Here is an 18,025-nt window from a genome sequence, read left to right on the forward strand (position 1 = left end):
ATGTGTTTCGTTTGGACGTGCTGTTGGGCCTGCCACAAAGTATGCATATTTGTTTTTAATTTTTCTTTTACTTTGCAAATAGAATCAATTAATTTTCAGCAAGGAAGGCAGCAAACTAGGGTGAAAGAAAGAAAGAGCGAAAGAGAGAGAGAGAGAGAGAGAGAGAGAGAGTGAGAGAGAGAGTGAGAGAGAGAGAGAGAGCAAGCGAAAGTGGAAGTGAGAGAAAGCAACAAACATTAATAATCTTCCCATCATGCATTTCGTTGTGTGTATAGAACATATAATTTAATTTTTATATCTGTATTTTTTCCCTAAAATACTTATTTTAAATATATGTCCAATAACATCCATCCACCCAAATTAAATGGAAGATGATAATGAAATTAACGTGCGCATCTCGATTACACATTCACAACTACCAGTACACCGATTAGTGAGAACACCGATACAGGAAGCAAAACCACTACGGCCAATGTGCTCCTAACTAGATTTGTTTTGAGGTTTTTTTTATTAAGATGTAGCGTAATATTTCTTTTTTGTTTGTTTGTTTTGTTTTGATTATTTCCTCTGTACTCTGTAGGGCAAGAATGGACAGGATTTCTTCGAGGACCGAATAGATTTTTGTATATTGTTCGTCTTAGGTACTTTCTATCCTTCCAGTGATATTCCATAGACACTCATACATACACACGCGCCACACATATCTTTGGATTGAATGGGTTCTTATTAAATGTTATAGTATGTGTTTTAAAAATTGCTCGCCTTCCAAGCTTGGGAAATGCTCAAATTGTTTGTTACACTTGACTAGCGGCGAATTGGTGGATGCTTACAATGCGATGATTTAGTTCTTCTTAATACGATTATTGGAGTATATCCGGAACGTCGGGATATCCGAATGGCAAAAACACCCACGAGAAGAAGGAGTAGGTAAAATTCACACTCAAAATTCTAGATATAACAAACAAAATAAACGAACTGCAATAGTGTAAAATAACAATCATAATAGTGGTTTCGTTAATGACATCAGATAAGATTGAATATTAACACATAAAGGAACTAAAATGAAGAAAAAGAAAAAGGAACAAACAATATTGTCAGATTTGGATTATATACCGAGGGAGGGTTCTCTCGATGGTGGGAGCAGGCGAAGAGTAACAATGGAGAAAAAAGGAAAGAAGTAATAAAATTAATACAATGGGAAGCAAAACGTTTGCACGACAAAAAAACAAAAACAAAAACACAAACACGAAAAAGACATACAGACATACAACTATAGCCTGTAAATAATGATTATAAGGAAAGGGACTGCAAACTGTATTTGATTTAGCGTTTATGCAACCAGTGAACAAACAAACAAATCTGTGCGAAAATAGGAAATGGAAAAGAAAAACGTAAAACACAAGGAAAATAAGAAAATCGTACAAAAACACACCCACACACAGATGGCCATGCAGAAAAGGTAACAACACAAAAGAATGAAAAGAATCTAGTGAAACAAAAATAACAAAAAAGCCAATCATAGCGCATGCATAACACAGCAATCGTGTAGAACAAAACAGAACAGGAGCAACAAACAAGAGTGGATGCAATTTAAAGAACAATAATGTTTTCGTCCATAGTGAAGTTTTCATATCGTAAGTAAGAAATTAACAGCTGATAGGGGCGTGAAAGAGGAACAGCGAAGCGATTCGATGCAACTTATTGGGTCATTTTTCTTTTATTAGATTGTTTTTGAAAAATTAAATCTCCTTCTCCATCTGTCCATCGGAACTGGCTTAACCGGGTTCGAGTGAACGGTTAAAAATGCAAGTAAGGGAACGGAACAACGAGTCTTGCGTGTAAAGATTTTAAGGAAAAAGTTAAGCCTACATTCGAGCACTTGCTGCCAACAAGAACTGATAGGAAAAATTACTCTCTATTTTGTTCTTTTTCCAATTTTCTCCAGCCCAATCATCCCACGCTTTTAGTTGTTTTTTGGTTCAATTTGCGTGCGTGTGGCAGTTTTGAATTGGTTTTCGAATTTTAGTTCATCATACTAACGCGGCAGTGAACATGTGTGTCTCTAGCTTAGGTTAGGCGTTGGGAGAAAGAAACCGTGGAACCGTTTTGTAAAAGGTTTGTAATGTGAGCATATGTCTCTCGCGTGGGGGGCAGGAAAGAACAGAAAACAATGAAATCGAGGTTAGCCTAAATAAGCGCAAATAGACGACCAGACCCCAAGCACTCTTCCGTCATACCGATCACCAATTAGGGAGAGACCGTTGCCGGGCGGCAGAACAGGGGGGTGGGAGCGAATCTGCGGACGCAAATGAAACAAAAATACGCCAATATATCATAAGACTGTAATTTATAGCAATACCGAAATGTAGTGTGGGCTTACGGTTTTGAGATTTAAATGGAAAGAAAGCAAACGAGGAGGACAAAACAAAAATAAAGACAACACACACACAATTTAAGAACGAAGCATTCATTTTGGTTTTTTAGCACTCTATACTTTATCTCTCTCTCTCTCTCCACTCTAGCTAGTTCTAGCGTATCTTACTGTGCGATCAATTACTGCAGCAAAGGGTTAGGCGTTTTTTTTAAATAAAAGCAAGTGTTAGGGCAGAAGCGAAAAAAGGAAGATTTTATAAGAGTATATTCCAATTCCTCGCCATGCGTTTTTTGGGTAATTTTGTTCCGTTTTGCGATAAAAAATATGCTAAGGTTCCGGTTTAGTAGTGTACCTTTCCAACAGCCTGCCAGCCAGCCAGCCATGAGCTTATTACTCTCAATTTGAACATTTTTGCAACACCCGCAGCGGTGTGTATGAATTGGGAAACGGGGATGGTAAATATGTGTGATCTTAACAGAAGAAAAACAAAGGCACATTTGCAAGGGACGCTGGGGACGTTTTTAAAAATATAGAAAATAAAGTTGATCGTATAAAACAAATGATAAGCTAGCCAAAACAAAAAACAAAAAACACACACACACACAATTCAACATTGAAGAACGTACACAAAATGCACGTGCAAATGATGTTTTGTTTCTTTGGAAAATTCAAAACCAAAAAGCGAAGAAAAATAATGTATGAAAATGTATGTAAGAACAAAAACAAAAACATTAGCAAAAGCAAAACATCCATTCAATGATGTTGCATCTGGAAGCGCGCAATTTTGTAATGATAAATTCGCTGAATCATCGAATTCCGAGATAGTGTGACGGGATGAAAGAGTAAAGAACAAGGGAAAGGAGATAAATAACTTATAAAAACAAGCGTACATTGGAGAGCGAAACACACAAAGAGGAAGGAGTAAAGAGAGTAAATCTATATTAAATTAATTAGGCAATTAAATGCATTGAGGAACACAACCGTACGTACATATTTGCAGTTGATGTGTAACTAAAGTAAAAACGACAAAAAAATATTTCATCGACCATTAATAGCAGCGGGAAAAAATTGAACAAATAAAAACACACACACACACATACACAAACAAGATAAAGGAAAGTCTTCTCCCTCCGAGTAGTAAAAGAAGAAAAACTAAAATTTGTTTCTATGTTCTTTCTTCTCACTCTAAAACACTCATCTTTGCTCGGGGCCATATGTCGCTCGCTCTCGTCTCTGTATATTGCTATTTAATGGAGGGTGCATTCCAATTTAAAATGAAGTCAGATAAATAGAGAGAGAGAGAGAGAGAGAGAGAGAGATAAAGAAAGCGAGAGCAAGCAAAATGCAAAGAAACCTCTTCCATTAATGTGTAATTTGTATGGCTTCGTTCTCAACAACGTTTAGAGAATTTGATGATTGCATGCAAACATTAAATAAGTACAACATAAATTGTATCGTACACCCGCGTTTGCAATGTAGTTAACGGATATTAAGAAAAAAAAGTGGGAGGAAAAGATTGAAAAAAAGAAAATGTGGAAAACGAATATTGAAATATAATAACGAAAACACAAACAATCATCGTTTTAAAGTGAAATAGCAAACAAACAAAAAAGCGAAAAAAAGGAAAAGAACATTGTTAAGCAAAGCAAAATTATAAGAAGAAGATGCGCAATTCTAAGTGTGTAAAAGGTAGGAAAGGGCTGGAAAAGCGCATTGAGATGAGAATACATTTTAGCAACGCCTAGAGTAAGCGATATAGAGCAATCGAAACACGGGGGGCGGTAAAGAAAACATGGAAAAGCAATTTTTGAAGGGGGGAAACATCGAACATTCGTACAAGAGCAGAGGGTAAGGTCTCGTGTGTGGAGCATCATCACACTCAAAAGGAAAACTGGCCAGTTAACAGACAGAAATGGGATGCGTTACTACAACCGTATACACCATATAGAGCACAATAGGATTCCGGGGATAGCTAAAACAAGGGGACAAGGTTCACTAAACCCTACATAATGGGAATGTAAAATTCGGTACTGAATGTCGTTATTAATAACTGTTTGATTCAAGCATTTTAGGAGTTTTATGTACAATTTAATTTTTGAATTATATTTGTGATTTCTTGCTTAAGGGTATTAAATGTAGCAAACTAATTTTTTCAACTGAATTTTGATGAAATGTGCTGTTATTTTAACTTTCGAATTAAAAATTTCATTCTGTTTTTTTCCGAAGATTTTACATTCCCTTTGTGTGCTTTAAAAACGCTCCAAACTGGAGAGGAAAAAAGCAAAATCCGTGTGCTGGTGTTTGTTGTAACACCAGCACAAACAACACTACTATAAAACTAGAAAACAAAAGCAAAACAAAACACAACGTCGACAAAGAAGAAGTGATTTAAACAAAGACGGAACAAACCTTTTGCAGAAGAGAAAAACGATCGATCGTGTTGCGCGAGGTGGGTTGATGGCGAAGTAAAGAGAGAGATAGAGAGAGGAAAGTGGGGTTTACGTTTATCTGTAAATATATGTATAAACAAGCTAATGAAAAGCAACATAGAATCCGCGCAACACTTGGTTAAGTGCTGCGCGCTGCGAAAAACAAGAACTCGTAGGCGTAGGAGAGTGACTGGAAAAGGAAGGAAGAGGGTGGAAGTGTATAAAAAAAAACAAATCGCGAAGAATAGAAAAGTTAAAGCGCACTACACCCATTATCTATGGTGAGGGAGCAGTGTGTTGGGGGGTGTGATGTGTTTGTGGGTAAGGTAAGTGAGGCGTACGGAGAGAAAGAGAATAACATAATGAAAAAGAAGGCATATAGCAAGATAAGGAGGGGAAAAAGGAAGAGAAAACTCGTTTGACACAATTAAGGATGAGGCAAGCAGCAAAAAGCAAGAGCGGTTAAGACAAAAAATAGTATTTATATAAATAAAAACATGAAGTAAAAAAAACCAAAACCAAATAACTGTCCGATTAAAATTGTAAAAATATTGTTGTACAGCGGCATCTAGTGGTGATAATAGTCGAAAGACAGTAGCGCCAGCTATGTGTCAAGATGGTAAGCTTTGCGTTGGGAGCAGCCGAGTTGCACAGGTGTGGTGCGGATTGCATAGCTTACGAGTATTTAAATTTTTGTGCCAGATTTTTCAAATATCATTTTTGTGCGAAATTACTTTTAAAGGTTAAGTTTGTTTAGGATTTCAAAATTCTTGATCCAACAAGAAAAAAACTTGTATTAAAAATATTTTCTGTTAATGTAATCAATTATTCTTATGAGTTAGAAAATGAACACATATTCTGCAATAGGGATATTGCTATTTAACTTTGAATAGATTTTTAATTGTTTTATTGTTGTGGTAGTAAACTTGCTTGTATATTCGATGATTTACAGCTTCTATTGGGAAAGATGGATCCTAAAAAAAATAACAACATTAAATAAGAAAAATTAAAAAACGCTGAGCGATGGAGACGCCCAGTACTTGTTACAGTGTAAAGGGCTCTGATATGGGGAAGTGGTTTAATGTGTGGTTTATTAAATTGTTTCCTATTTTGCACCTTACCTAAACTGCAATGAGTAAACCAAAACCAAATCACATTGATTGAAAATTTGCTTATTTGTTGGAGGGAAAAAAATCTTTATTTACATTATGTATTTCACCTGAAAACCTAAAAAGCTCTTTGTCATTCGGTCGCTAACGCAACTGACAACAAGCTCACATTTTTTTATCAAGAATTCTACCTTAATCCATTGGTAACAGGCACATTCTTCGAACACATGGAATAATGATGGATTTTTTGTCCTAGCAGGAATCAACAAAACAACTAGAGAATGAGAGAAAAAAATCCTCATTTTCCTCCCGCCGAGCTAAGAACACATCCATCCATCCAACCAATCCAGCTGGTTCATTTCAGGTGCTGCATTAATTAACAAACTCGCGTGCATGTGTGTGTTTGATAACGCTCGAAGGCTTTACAGGATGGCACATCGCGTTGCGACGAAAATACAGGCGGGAAAGTGAGTTTAATTAACACCGCGTAACCGAACACGGGCGAAGAAATGGATCCGGAATCCGGGCTACCGGCAATGTTAAGGGTTAGTCGGAAATCATCACCCGATGCGTGTGAGTTGTTTTACTTTTTTCGCTTCTGTGCTTCCGACTAACTTTACCAATTTTTGAATCTGGCTGTCAATTTTCCAATCGGCAAATCTGGCGTTACGCATCGCTGGAAGAAAGAAGCAGCAGCATCAGCCGTTCACACCATCACACCAGCCCGCAGGCAAGATGGATTAGGTGGAACACAAACGCGTACACCGGTGGGGGGGGGGGGGGGGGAAGTTCTTCAAATTTGTCAAATTACCAACTCATACGGCCAGTGCAGGCCGTAATTATGGTTCCATTCCGAAACTGGGCGCATTCAACGTATGGAGCCCGACTTTGCTGTATAAAAAAATAGCTAAGTATATCACCTCTATCCTGTGCGCTTCATTTTGGCAACCATTTTTAATTGGTACAGCACAGAGAAAACCTGATTTAAAAACAAGAATGCAAAGGTGTAACATTTCAATACATTTCCGTTGACATTTTCATACAAAAAAACATTGCATTAGCTAAACAAAAACACAAACCAATTTCGGTAGAAAATACATACGTGAAAGCAATACACGTGAGAATGTATTTGAGTTTTTGTTTTGTGTGTCGAGCTATGAAAAGTCTAAATCCTTCTCAAACACTGTCACGTTCGATTGGAAGGGTCGTTTTTGTTTTCGCTGCTTAAAATGGTATATTTATCCAACCCGATGGTGTGTGGTTTTTGGGGTTTTTGTGGCAAAATGAGAATAAAGCGAGAAACAACGCGCACCATTTATAAAATTAAACATTTTTCACATTCCCGTTTATGTTGCTGCTTTGTTACTTTTGGGGAAGAGAAAGAAAGGTGCAAAGAGAAAAAGTGGGGGGGGGGGGGAGGTTTTCCGGGGGCAGCAAGAAAGTGTAAACTCCGCAAACCCCCCCCCTCCCCCTCCTACCTACACTGTCACTGCATGCTTCTACACATCCGCAAAATAAAGGATAAATCATGGAGTCCTTTCCACCATTTTTTGTTATGCTTCTGTTTGCTTGATTCGGTGCGTCGTGAGCCTCGGTTAGGAGGCATTAGATGTATGTGAGTGTTTCACTAGGATGGTTTGTTGCAACAGCCTGATGGACGATACGCGCGAACGGTACGGCCCATCACTCATGCCGTAATGGAACGCCTAGCATCTCGCGCTCGGAAACGTTTTTGCTGCTGCTCCGTGACCCGGCCCGGGATGATGCGTGCGAGAGCAAAAAATTGCACTGTGAGGAAGTGGGAGTGGGAGGGGGGAGGATCCAAGCAAGGGAAAAGAAGGCAAATGTGAAGGCAAAAAAAAACATGAAGGCTGGTGCCAAAAAAAAAATGCATTGCATTAGGTTTTTACTTTGAACCCTTCAGTGTGCAGGGCTGGGAAATAGATTGGCTGGTGCCGTGACCGGGATAAAATTAGATGTTTAGTTCTTTGTGAGCTAGGTGCCTTGAGCTTGAGTTTACCAGTCCACCTTCTAGTCCACCCAAAACAAAACAAAAAAAAAACACCTATTGCTCATGCTGGCTCGGCGGCAAAGACTCTGTACAAAGCTGACGAATTCTGCCGCAATCGAGAGAATAATGCTCAGAAGAATTTGCGATGAGCTTTCATAATGATAAAGACTTTTCAATTCTTCTTCTTCTTCATGGGTTGACGACCTACTCGCTTCGATGGAAGCAACAAAGCTTGCCGCGTTAAGACCGGCTCCATTGTCACATCCTGCTTCTGTGCGCTCAAGGGTTAGCAATCGGCTGAGAATCAAAGCTTGAGGTAGGAGTTAGGCATGCTGATGAACTGGCCGCCTGATGATGATAGAAATCTTGTTAGCGTTGACGAACTACTGTACCCATTCGGATGCATCAACACTAAGCAGAATGACAGTAAACAACAGCGCAAAAACACGAAACCAACAGAAAAAAAAAATGGACCAGAAATTCTCCAAAAATCCTGGCATTTTTTTGTTTCGGCGTTCGTGAACACGGATTCCGATACGTAGCAGTGCCGGTGTAGGCTGCGGGACCGGTCGCAATCTACCGGCTTTCGCAAGAAGGCTTGTATGAATAATGGATTATGTGAGAACAAAAATTTTTTTTGGACGAACCATGCATCAAAAGCGACCAGGTAAGGTGGCAAAACAAGCGGGAGGAAGAGTGCAAAAAAAAACGATATAGTCCGTTGCCCATTCGTTTCAATTACACAGTGACGGTCTGATGGATGGTGAGCGAACGTGCACGTAGATGATGGCCGAACGATGTCATCGGGAATGGGGAAGCGGGCGTTCGCGCTGAGATGAAGCTTTGAAGTCGTAATGGTCGCTGGCGGACAGGTTCGGGATCAATTAGAAGAAACATTTTCATTTCGGTCGCGTAATGGGGATTACGCCTGTGTCAGGGTTTGATGCGTTTTGGGATGCCGAGTGGTTGGTAAAAACTGTGCTCCCCAAAAATTGTGCGCAGCAGCCATCGCTAGGCAGGCATCGTTAGTCGTAAGAGGCTGGGAAGCAAGGACTAACAGGGGCAGAATAATTTTCTGATAGCTTATCGAAAAACTAGACATTGGAAAAGACTCCAAAGCATTCAAAATTGAAATAACGTTGTGAAGAGGCTTTGTTAAGGAGTCCTTCAATTTATCTGCCCTCATCTGCCCAGAAAGTGACTTAAGGTTAATACTTCTTCCGGAACAAGTTGAATAATTTTGATTGGACTTAAATGTTGTTCTAGGGCGTCGGAGGAAATCATATCCAAATAGCAAAACTAAGTCGCCTGTAAGGCTAGAGAGAATAGCTAGAATCATCAGGGAGTCCGGGAGCATTGGCACACATCTTTTCGAGACTGTGCCACGATTTAGATCATTGACAAGGATTTATAGTGCGCACTTCCAAGAGTGCCTTTACCACCTTCAACTTCTTCGCCGGTACACGTTCAAACGATCCATTACCTTCACCCAAACGGATTACAGCGTGTACGCAATTACACAGCCACTTGGAACCGGCCGTTCAGCTTAGATCGCGATACGCTAATCCGGCATATCTCGATCGGAGCGTTCGGTCCGCTTCCAATTCCAATTAACGGCGCAAGATTAGGACAGGGAGGAGCAGTTTTGGAGCTGCAACAGCATCTGCAGCAATCTGGTCGGCCAGTCCTGCGAAAGGTGCATAATAGGATTACCCGGGGACGGCAATTGGCCATCCCCGGTGAGAGAGGTGCATGGTGATTTTTCACTCCTTTTTCCGCCCCTGCTTCGTTGGTCTGCAAATTGCACGGGCAAGGTGCGAGAACGGGGTACCTAAACGGCAGGTAATATTCTTCAACCGGATAATTAGATTTTCGACCGACACTTGACCACCTTCGGCAGCTCGGGATTGTGTGTTCCCAGCCCCCGGATCAGTCTGGCGCCAGCCAAAGAATCAAGCGCCTCCGGGGCTATGCGACAGCTGATCGTGGATCGTGGAAAGCTGCTGCACAACACACGGGTCCGGCTTGATTATGCGTGGGATTATTGTAAACGGAGATTTGTAGCCTTTTTGTTTTTTGGTCGTAGTTGGGAAGGGGTTTTGCGTGAATGGTGTTTGAAATGCTTAAAGCAATTGCAAACAAATTTAAAGTGGAGTATGCACTCTCATGCCCTGTTTAAAGAAAATTTATTATTTTAGAAAAATCCTTTTCGTATGAAAGAATAAGTTTTGCTTGGTTTCACCTACTGAGAATTGAACTTCAGACGATCGGGATGACAGTCCTAGCATTTATACCCTGTGTCACGCGCTTCTGTTGAGCAGAGCCCGCTAATGTTGCACCAGTTAGTAGTAGTTAGTAGTGTTTGGCCACGCCTACCTAATACTACTAGCCTGATTGTCGCTATCCTAAGTACCGGGGTTTTCAAATCTCACCCGTTCCTTCATAGTGTAATGACTGAGCATCAAACTACGTGGTATCAGAGCAAGTCTAGTAAGCCTTTCGATGGCCGGCGTGAACTTAGAAGGTCGTCCCTTGCTACAGATTTCGTCAGAAGCTAGCAAGCAGGATTTGTTGGAGTCAAAGTCGGACAACCGACCAAATCTTTACTCTACGAAAGTACTTGCGTGACGGAGGCTCAGTTATCAGTTTATGGCGACGATCTCTCAAGGTGTACGATCGTAACATCCGTCCCACTCTACGGTCTTCATAATCTCCTGCGATCTATAAGACACCAACAATACACCAACACTGTACGAGTCGTGGACTATGCTGACAGAGGACGCCACGGAGCAGTTTTTGTGGAGAAGGAGAATGAATGACGTGCTAGCTGAGTTGTTTGGCGGTACAGATATCCTCACGGTTGTCAAAACCGGTAGGACACGATGGAGAGAATTTGCAGTGGGGAAGTCTTTGAAGGAAATATCACTCTCCGTCTTCTTTTTCAGATATTCGTCTACGCCAATGCGTTAATAAAACAACTATTTCACAGTGAAGCAAGATACATCCACTACATCCACTCTCTAATAAATGTCAGTTTGACGTTTGTTTTTTCATCCCACTGTCACAGAATATACGCGATACTGTGATTCTGTTTCTATGAGTTTAATTTCTCCCTTCCCTTTTTTCATAATTGTTGTCTATACTTGTGTTTTCTTGTCTTGCCCCTTCACAGACAATGATCGAACAGCCGAAAAAATGGCAACGGACGTACCTGTCCATACCGCCATCACTACCGCCACCCTTCAATTGTGTGCGAATACAAAACGCGAAACGGCAAAACGGCCGAGACAGAATAACAGAAGCGCAGCATAAAATAAAACTGATAATAATAAACGCGCAGGCCGCAACACCGGCTGCCACCATTCCCGGGGCTTTGAGGAATTGCAGTTTTGTTGCAGTACACGAGGGACTTGTTTTGCGTTTTCCTCTTTTGTTGTCTTCCGCACGGTTCGGCTTCTGTTTTCCGCATCCCGGCACCGCGCTGGTTCACGCACGCCCAGCGGGATATGAGGATTTTCAGGGCTTTCGGAGCTCTTTGCCACCGGAGCGTACCGGAGCGATTTTTACTCCTTAACGTTCGCAATTTTTCCACCACATCCACAGACGCAACCCAGGCTCATCCTTAAGTATGGGTGTTTTAGCTTCTTCCTTTTTTTTTTGCTGTTGCTGTTGCTGTTGGTTTGCTCCCTTTTGTTCCACCCCAAAACGATAAGAGGGCAGCTAATCGTTCAACAATGGCACGGGAACGGTAATTACTTACGAGCTGCTGACGAGAAGTTATACAAACATTTACCTCGCACACAAACGGCAAACAAGGGGGCCCGAAAACGAAGGTGTGTGTGTGTGTGCGTGCACGCGAAGGTTTTTTTTTGTGGCTGGCTGCGATGCGAAACGGGTTTCCTTTTCATCCTTTGGTACAATTTGTTGAACGATCCTTGAAGAGCCGTACATGTACCGAGCGGCGGACGGTACACCGCCAGGGGTGGTCCATGAAATTGTAGTCAATTCGCCCGGTCCGATACATGTGGCTGCTGCCCCCGCGGTGCAGTTCTGTACGGTCGCTGGTAGGCCGCATTTGGTAGCTTCGCGCTCCAAAGACTTACATAGATCGGTGTAGATTGGTGAGCCCTCTTGAACCTTAGTCGAGCGATATCAATCGAGCCGAGCGCGTAGATTAAGGGACGTAAATCGAAACAACGATCCCAAGGACATTAAGAAATTGGATAGCGATGAAATGGAGAGTGAAAGAGGGGGAAAAAAAGGGAGAGAGAGAAAGCGAGAACAAGAGATGGAGAGAACAGGAAAGATACTGTCTCAGATTACAGGAGTCTAAAGTTGCCGATATTGTTGCCTGCTATGTTGAATTGTTCCATTTGAACAAATATTCGAAGACATCGATTTATAAAGAGAGTTAAACACGCATTCTAGCGTGTGGCCTGGTGGTGTAATTGGTAACGGTGTTACTTTGCTAACACGAAGGACCGCATATCAATCCCTGTGTGTCTACTTACAGGGATACTTATATGTACTATACATTCCCGTATTTATTTAGAACTTCTTTTACTGTTCTAATTAACTCAAGTCTCAAAGTGGGAGAGCTAAACAAAAGAAGAAACAGAAGATGATTACCTTCTAAGCGATTTCTTCACTGCTTTTAGAAGTTCGCGCCGTGAGGTATGCAATGTTCTTGCATGATTAACTCATCTCTCTCCGTCTCCCTCGAAAACTTATGCACTTTGCACAACAAAACCAGCTTTTGCAACAAGACTCGCTGTTTGCTAGCTTACAAGGCGAAAGATGTTAAGGACAAAACTTTTTCTAGCCATCCACACAGAAGAAAAACACGTTATTATAGTTGACAAACTCATTAGACTCATTAGAGAGAGAGTTTTGGAGGTGTACTTCAAGCAAGGCTTGCTCCACAAGCCATTCTACCTTCTAGCAATGCGCTTCGCTCGCAGCCAGTAGTTGCCAGTCAGCCAAACGAGCGCTCGCACGCCCTCCTGTTCGATACTGCTGATCGTTGAACGGTTTAGACCGAAATCTCATCCCAACAGACACCGTCGTGTGTGGAGTGGATTGTTGTTATTATGTGTGTCTCTCTCTGTGTGTGTGTGTGTGTGTGTGTATGCTGATCTCTCCCCCTTTTCCTTCTGCATCCCTTTCCATTCCTTTTTCGGCTGCTGGCGGGCCACGCGAAGAAGCGATTTGCCAATGGCCAGGATTAATTAAGGGACACTCATTTGTGAAATTGATCCGCAACATTCATCCCGTATAGGGGGGAGGAGGGAGGGGGAGGGGTGTTAGGTCGACCCGGTGCGTTCGTGTGCGTGGTTTGCGCTAATGAGCGGCACAACGACGTACGACAACGCGGGAAACTTTTCTCCGCACGGCAACGTACAAATTTGTGTAGTAATTTGAGCATCCGGGGAGGGGAGAGGGGGGGGGGGAAGGGGTAAGGAAGTTTTGTTTTTTTCTCTCTCTCCCAATCAGTCTCTGTTGGACCTTTTGGAAACTTGGTTTTTATTTTTCTGCTGGTACAGTGTGTTTAATCGTTTGTGTTTGTTTCTGTTATTTAAAGTATTATTGATTACGTTTACATATGCTTACAACACCTTAACTTTATACTTCTTACATGATATGTTCTTAGCGTAGATGTCACAGAGTTTGTTTCTTTTTCTCTTTATAATAAACTTTTACTTTTTACATTACATTTTTTGTTACAGATTTTTGTTTAATAATTCTTGTTTCGTTTCCTTCATCGTTCTTACCATTAAATGGTTCATTTTATTATGCATTACTTATAGAATTGGTTATTAACAATATTTTTTCGTATACTACAGGTTTGTTTCCCTAATTTTACTCATCCCAAAATGATGTTTTATATTATTATTATAAAGCCGAGCGGGTTAGATAGGCGACTGTGGCGCCCGTCTTCACGTGGCGGTGCGTTCCGGGGTTCAAATCTAATCTGACTGACTGACTATCCAACTACGTGGTATAAGCAGGTCTAGAAGGACTTTAAGTCAAGAAGAAGAAGAAGAAGAAATAAAGAAAAAACGAAACTTGTAAAATATATTTAAACATTTTTTTTATTCATAAAGGACGGCCAGGCCGTATTTAAATATATATTGGTGACGGATGTTTTACAATTTCGGATGGGATTTGAACCCCTGTCCTATCACGTGAAGGTAGACGTCACTGTCGCCTGTGACATCAAGCCTCCCCATTCTTTATAACAAACGAGCAAGAAGAAGGACAGTAAAATTGTTACAATTTGTTTTAGTTTCTTCGTGAACAAGTTTTTAATAAAGTCCCTCTGTTGCACTGTTTTAACAAATTTAGCTTAAACTTTTAGAATTGCTCGTCTTAAACGACTAATTTTTGTTTGTTTTCCACGCGTTTTCCTTACTGATTCTGCAATGTAATTTGGTGGAATAAACTTTCTTTAGTATTTCCATTTTAACTCACATACAATTACCAAACAAAATCCAAAAGACCAGCAAAACGTTGCCCTTTCGGTGCCTTGAAAAAAGCTACCAATGCAATGAAATTTTCTTTTTCAGAATTTTCCACCAAAGATGAAGAATGAAGGAAGAAGGTAAGCAAAAAAAGCCAGGAAAAACACCTCGAAACAGCAGAGTTAGAGACAACGCAACGCAGCGTGTAATTTTCAACTTTCGTGTATGTAAATGTTTCCGCGTGTGGGCGAACGTGCGAGTGTGGGGGTTGTTGGTGGAGAGAAATGGGATATAAATGTGTGCTACGCTCATATATCCTTCCTTACCCTTCCACGGCACGTCCTCACTCCCTCTCCCCCCCTTATCTCCCCCCTCACCAACCGCTTCTCACCACTCACGAATCATCTCCGTTGTCGTCGTCAAATTAGATAAAAGTTTATTAGCATTACGACTCCATTCCCGGCCACCATTCGCTGCACCCACGCCGGGTTTCGCTGCTTTCCCCAATAAACCACGACCCTCAAACCACCACTTCCTCCTGCTCCTCCCCTCCCCCAAAACCCATCACCGTACCCTCCCCCGTACGCGCGTAATAGGACTAAAGAAGCTGGCGAAGAAAAAAAAGGTAAGAAATTAAGTAGTTTTTATTAGCAGCATCATAATGAGCCAAACATCTTCAGCAGGTTGTATATTTTCTCCATCTTGTAATTTTGAACATTTACCCTTGCCACGGAAACTTTTTCCTACCCTGCCCCACCTCCCCTCTTCACTTCGCTGCTTCTCACAGTGGAAAAAGCGTTTACATTCGTGACCTTTTCCGTGGAGGGAGGAAATAAAAATAAGATGAAAAGAAGAAGCGAGAGAGAGAGCGAGAGAGAGAGAGAGAGATAGAGAGCGAGAGAGAGAGAAAGGGTTTTGCTCCCGTGGCGTGTATTTAATTTAAAATTCATAAGAAGCAAGCACGAAAGCTCATATAAATGGTAATGATACCACCGTGCTTCCGTTGTTGCGAAGCCCACCTTCTCCTTCATCGCATCCTAAACTACCCTTCAACCTCCTCTTCCCTCCCACACCCCTTCCCCCCCCCCCGCTTTAAATGGGAAGACGGTTGTGGGTTGTAAATGGTTACACCATTGGCTTTTATTTTTTGCATGCCATAAAATGCGAAATGCTAGCGGAGTTTGATGGGTTTCGTTACGTGTGAAGGTGCCTATTTCTTAGTATCGCGCACACACACACACACCGGAACGTGCCAGACCATTATCGAGGTAAAGCATTATGGACGCGATCTCTCACCAGCGCCACCGCACCGGTAAGTTAATTTAAACGCGCCATTTTATTAGCGCCCCCCTCCCTTTTCCACACTCCGCGTCTCTTTTGCGGATTATTGGCGAGGTTTTATGCCGCTGGCATTTATCTGCGTGCGTACGTGTACCGTATCGTCATCTTTCTGTGGCTGTGTGGATGTGTTTGTGTATAAAAAAGGTTTCTTTTTAGTATGATTTTGGTTTGCTGTTTTTGCTGTAAAGAGAAGATAATTAGATAAATCATAAATACGGTTTTGGTTGAGTGTAAAATTAGTTTACATCCTTCGAAAACTAGTTAAAAAACCAGATTTAACGTTTATATTGCGATACACACAGCAAAACAGCGAGCAGAATAAGTTTTTAGAGTGAAGCGCCCACAAGTATGCAATTTCAATAGCATAATATACATTTTAAAACTATCTTTCGATTCAATCGTATTTCTCAAACCCATAAAAACCACAATTCGAGAAGATTTTAAATAAGTTTTAAAATAATGCGCCATCAAACAGCATCAAAAAGTCTAATATGCCATTCGATGATCGGCGTGCCCAAGTACGTCGTTTAGCCCAAGCAGTAGTACATGGATTGTGACGTTAAAACGATTTCAAAAAGCTGCAAAATATATTTTTCTTCGTGAACTAGATTAACTACTGTTAGTTTAGTGAAGATAATACACAATTGTTTAAAAAATCTTACCGATTTCTGAGCTTAAGAATCAACAAAACTAGCCATCTTTAGGAAAAAAGGAGCAGAAATCTAGCCAAAGTACTTTACGATGCTGCGACTAAGAGCATATTTCTCAAACACCACAATGCCATAATAATACCCTTTTTTAAATCATTTTTACTCGTTAAGCATCACCTTTTTAAAAGAGTCTTTGTTAGAAAGAGAAGCAATGTGCTACAATAATGCGCCTGCACATATGCAACTCGAAGCACATAATATGCATATTCAAACCGTCCCAATCCATTTAATGATATTTGACTAAATTAATTGGTAAAACATCGCCACTCAAGTATCAAAACAAGTCTATTAAAACACACACACGCTCATTAATTACATCCACTATTACGAACGATTTGGTGGCCGAAATGGGTAGAGATCAACGGTGCTAAATAGAAGGGTAAAATGCATCGCTCACACACCCTTTTTCCCGGTGATACATATTCGAGCACTGGTTTAGAGCTGGTCCACAATCATGGCAAGCCGGAAAAAAAGGGTTGACGGTGTACTAAAAAGGGTTACATCAATCTTATCGCATGAAATATTTGACAGCTTGCAGTTTTTTCGTTGTTGTTGTTGTTCGCTCACTCTTCTCGCTCTTGCTGTGTTCCACTCGCTGGCTGTCACTTTGATCTATGTCTATTACGGTGCCTTTATCTTACACGCGCTGACCTGCGTTGGGTTGAAATTGGGTAAGCATAATCGACGATTCTTTGCGGAGTGAACAAATGTTTCGAAAACGCGACCGTTTGGACAAGGTAAATTAGGTAATAGAAGGTTGTTTTTCGATTATCGGTGTTTTAATTCATGAGTGATTGATTTTTTTTTTCGATACAGAAGAGTTTGCAAATGTTCTCTTAATACACAATAAAAGTTAGTCGAAATTTTTCCAAAAAAAAAACCCATTTTCCCACCTATTGCATACATTCGGGCGCTAGCGTGACCTAAAATTGCGACATCTTTCTAAACAGCAAAAGCACTCATACACTAAACGGGCTTTGTGCATCATTTTTCTGCCCATTATTTTACACTCCTTCACCCCCGCCCCGGGACCGGGGGACACATCTCTAGAGGGCAAAGAAATGTACACAGGATCATCGTCTACATTAGCCAGCCACTTTGCTCCTCGATACACATCAAGTGTGCGAAGTGGAGGCTTTATATGAAGGAAAAAAACGTTGCAAATCCACGTACCAGGCACATACACAAACACACGCGCGATTTAATCTTGTATCCCGCCTTGTAATATGTGTGTGTGCTCTCGTTTCGAAGGGAAGAATGGAATGAAAGTACCGCCCGGTACGGGAATCGTTCGTCCCTGCGAAAAAAAAAAAACAATGGGTCCCTGGGTGATCCGACGGAGATGTGAGCAGGAAAAAGAAACCGAGAGAAAGAGAGAGAGAGAGAGAGAGAGAGAGAGAGATGTATTATTGAAGCCTTTTATGGTTGGTACTTGTGCGGAAGAAAGTTCCCAGCAGTTCGCTTTCGTTTCGTTTGGGTAAATGGAAGCTAATGGCGAAGAAATTGGCTCTCGCAAATCTACCCGTGCACAGGCTCCTTGAGGCGCAAAAACATCTGAAAGAAACCGGGCTTTGTGTGGCGATGGCGGCA

The 18,025-nt window shown here is 41.3% G+C and overlaps 3 protein-coding genes across 3 annotated transcripts in view; 1 reads left to right on the forward strand and 2 right to left on the reverse strand.

Annotated features, from left to right (window-relative positions):
• The window catches only part of LOC126556132 (fasciclin-1), a 353,811-nt gene that overhangs the window by 223,100 nt on the left and 112,686 nt on the right, over positions 1-18,025 (reverse strand). The window lies entirely within an intron of this gene.
• The window catches only part of LOC126558010 (26S proteasome regulatory subunit 6A-B), a 309,006-nt gene that overhangs the window by 143,522 nt on the left and 147,459 nt on the right, over positions 1-18,025 (forward strand). The gene's annotated exons all lie outside the window — the stretch shown is intronic.
• LOC126558163 (uncharacterized) overlaps positions 12,840-18,025 on the reverse strand; it is a 481,612-nt gene continuing 476,426 nt past the window's right edge. Inside the window, exon 3 of the mRNA XM_050214165.1 lies at positions 12,840-12,854. The gene's annotated coding sequence lies outside the window, so the exon portion shown is untranslated. The remainder of the gene's footprint in view (positions 12,855-18,025) is intronic.

This window comes from Anopheles maculipalpis, chromosome X (assembly GCF_943734695.1).
Source record: "Anopheles maculipalpis chromosome X, idAnoMacuDA_375_x, whole genome shotgun sequence".
NCBI classification, from domain to species: Eukaryota; Metazoa; Arthropoda; class Insecta; order Diptera; family Culicidae; genus Anopheles; species Anopheles maculipalpis.